Genomic DNA, 3,418 nt, shown 5'->3' with positions numbered 1-3,418 from the left:
TAGATTTAAGCAGGTGAGTGTTTTAAGCTCCTTGGTACCTACTGCCAGACCCTTTAGGAATGATGTACATATTTAAAGTCTCATCAGTAAAGGATGGTAGCTCCTGTCTCCCTATGCTCCTACCATACTGGTATCATTAACTTTTCATTGGTACAGTAGTACTTAGAATGTTGATATAGTAAGATTGTTTGAGTGCAGCAGTTTGAAGTCAGCCTGGACAAAATTTTCTATAGATTAACCAAAAAGGTAAAAATGTTGAGTACTGAAATGCACAAATCTTTTTCTGAAATCCAGATGTTTTATTCTTTAAAACAAACATACAGGCACTTCCAACGATGAGAAATTGATGAGAGTGGAAACAACACCACAGAGCAGCTAGGAGACGTCAAAGAAGAGGAGAAGGGTGGGCTGCCCTCACCACCCCACAGTGCCCACAGGAGGATGAAACACCAGGAACCTGAGCACTCACTCATTGCCAAGGAAAATGCAACAGAAGTGGCAGGTTCTGTGATGAAATAAACTCACAAACAGGATTAAACCCAGCTCAAATCATCGTATTTTACAGTAGAAATAATAAAAGAGAAAGAGGCCAATAAGGCTTTGGAACACCCATGTTCATAATAGGTTGTCAACCTTTGACTGGGCCTCTAGTCTCAGAAGTGTGAGGATGAGCCAGTACTGCTACCTGAGGTGGCATTGCTGGTGCTCCATGGCAGAGATCATCCACAGGTGGCCAAAAGGCTGGTCTGTGGTGTATTAACATTGGGATCCACCAGCAAGAAGTATCTGAGGACTGGGCCTTGCGAATGCATCATGAGCTTCCTTGGTGCCTGTGGAGGCTGGAAATGCGTACTGGACCTCTTCCTTTCTGAGCGGAAATGCTCCCCGCCAACATGGTGGACGTTCCTAAGACCCACCAGACATTCTGCAAGAAATGTGGCAAGCACCAACCCTACAAAGTGACAGTACAAGAAGGGCAAGGATTCTTTATATGCCCAGGGAAAGCGGTGTTATGACAGGAAACAGGTGGGCAGACTAAGCCTATTTTCCGCAAAAAGGCTAAGACTGCAAAGAAGATTGTGCTGAGACTGGAGTGTGTTGAACCCACCTACAGATCTAAGAGAATGTTGGCAGTTAGAGATGCAAGCGTTTTGAACTGAGAGGCGATAAGAAGGGAAAGGACCAAGTGATCCAATTCTAAGGCTATGTTGTTATGAAGACAGTAAGTCATGAGCTTTGACTCGCCTCATTTCATTGCACTTGGTCTTTTGCGAAGGAATGAAGAAAGCTTTTAAGAAAAAAAGAAGAAGAAATGTGCGCTGGAACCTCAGGAACTGGAGCTAAAGATGACTATGAACCATGACGGGGGTGCTGGGAATCAAACCCAGGTCTTCTGTAAGAACAAGCGTTCTTAACTGCCGAGCCTTCTCTTCAATCCCCAACAAATGCATTCATTTTGGCCAATAAAAAATATGTTTGTCTAAACTCTTTTTTTGGCTTTTTGAGACAGGGTTTCTCTGTGTAGCCTTGGCTGTCCTGGACTCACTTTGTAGACCAGGTTGGCCTCAAACTCACGGTGATCCACCAGCTTCTGCCTCCCGAGTGCTGGGATAACAGGTGTGCGCCACCATGCCCGGCAAAGTTTGATGAACTCTTGAAATCATTCTCCACCCTGTTGGTTGTGGAAGAAGTTGTCCAGATGCTTGTTTCACTGGGATTTGTGATGGATCAGACTGGCAGAAGACTACCAACAGTGACCATGACTTTTTGGGGTGCAAGTTTTGTCTTAGGGAATGCTTTGGAGCTTTTTCTAATCCAACCACTGAGCTGGGTGTTGCTGATTATCCTTTACAATCCACGTTTTTCACACATCACAATCCAATTGACATATGACTCATTATTGTTTTGTATAACAGTAGAAAAAAGACAGCTCAGAATGACCATTTTTTAAAAATTGGTCACTGGGTGGTGGTGGTGCATGCCTTTAATCTCAGCACTCAGGAGGCAGAGGCAGGTGGGTCGCTATGAGTTTGAGTCCAGCCTGGTCTGAAGGAATCAGTCCCCCTCCTCAAGAACCACCATTAAGGTCTCTGTAAATTTCCACTGATGCAGGCTGTTTCCCACCAGTAACTAGAATGCTAAAAAAACAATTCCAAGAAAAACTACAGGCTGATAACTGACCCCAACCACCGCCCCCAGGGTGAAAAGCCCCAGGGCAAGTCCTGGCCTTAGAGAGTTACAAATGCACTGTTTAGACAAGCCAATAGATTTAGAAGTCAACTTCACCTATCAGTAACAGCTTAATGACTCACGGATGCTTAAGTCTGACTATTTGTAAACGTATAAAAACTGTACAACAAGCTGGGCGTGGTGGCGCACGCCTTTAATCCCAGCACTCGGGAGGCAGAGGCAGGTGGATTGCTGTGAGTTCAAGGCCAGCCTGGTCTACAAAGTGAGTCCAGGACAGGCAAGGCTACACAGAGAAACCCTGTGTTAAAAAACTAAAACAAAACAAAACAAAAAAACCCAAAGAAAAACTGTACAACTTTGCTGTTCAGGGTTGCCTCTCCTCAGGGTGCAGTTTGACCTCAATGGGTTGGATCAATAAACCTCTTGCTTTTGCATCGATCCGGTCTATGTCTCTCATTTGGGGGCTTCCCGGAATAGACTATCCTGACTAGAGTCTTACAGTCTACAAAGCGAGTCCAGGACAGCAAAAAACAACAAAACAAAACAAAACAAAACAAAACAAAACAAAACAAATTTGGTCAGCTCATGAAACACACTCTAACTGAGCCTTTTCATCTTTTCATTTTACTTTAACTGCTAACAACCTATGGATTGTTCGTGTTGAATTCTCTGGCAACTTATCATGTGGTTGTAGAAGATCAGGTGTGATGATTGCTCTCAGTTGGCCATTGCGAACTTGCCAGGGCCAGCAGCTCTGGTCCTCCTCTTCAGGTCTGCTGTCTCCTCTGCAGAGCTTGACCCACTCCAGCAGTGTATATCCACTAGCTATCCCTGGGCCTCGTGTGCTGCTGATGCTGAGAGATTCCCGGGTGCTTTACAGTGCATTCCGAACTCAGAGAAGAAAAGAGCTCAGCTTTTCTTACTGTCTAATATTATTATCACAATTTATAATAAATATACAGTCAATGAATATATCCCAAACATAAAGCAAAAAAAGTGTGTTAAAAAGATGCATAGTATAATCATAATGTTAAGAGTGCAATCTAATACTAAACAGCAACTTTTTTTTCTTTTCTTTTCTTTTTTTTTTTTTTTTTTTTTGGTGGGGGAGGGGGTTTGAGACAAGGTTTCTCTGTATAGTCCTGGCTGGCCTTGAACTCACAGTAATCCACCTGCCTCTGCCTGCCACATACTGGGATTAAAGGCGTGTGTCATCACCATCGCAGCT

The 3,418-nt window shown here is 43.8% G+C and overlaps 1 pseudogene across 1 annotated transcript; it reads left to right on the top strand.

The window, feature by feature from the left end:
* Positions 1 to 893: 893 nt before the first annotated feature.
* Positions 894 to 1,201, top strand: LOC311609000 (large ribosomal subunit protein eL42-like; annotated as a pseudogene). Its single transcript has one exon. The product of its transcript is annotated as a large ribosomal subunit protein eL42-like (transcript).
* Positions 1,202 to 3,418: the final 2,217 nt, after the last annotated feature.

This window comes from Acomys minous, assembly GCF_964271855.1.
Source record: "Acomys minous genome assembly, chromosome: 11".
In the NCBI taxonomy this organism is placed as follows: Eukaryota; Metazoa; Chordata; class Mammalia; order Rodentia; family Muridae; genus Acomys; species Acomys minous.
The sequence above is the reverse complement of the archived record's forward strand: the minus strand, read 5'-3'. Positions and strand labels throughout refer to the sequence as shown.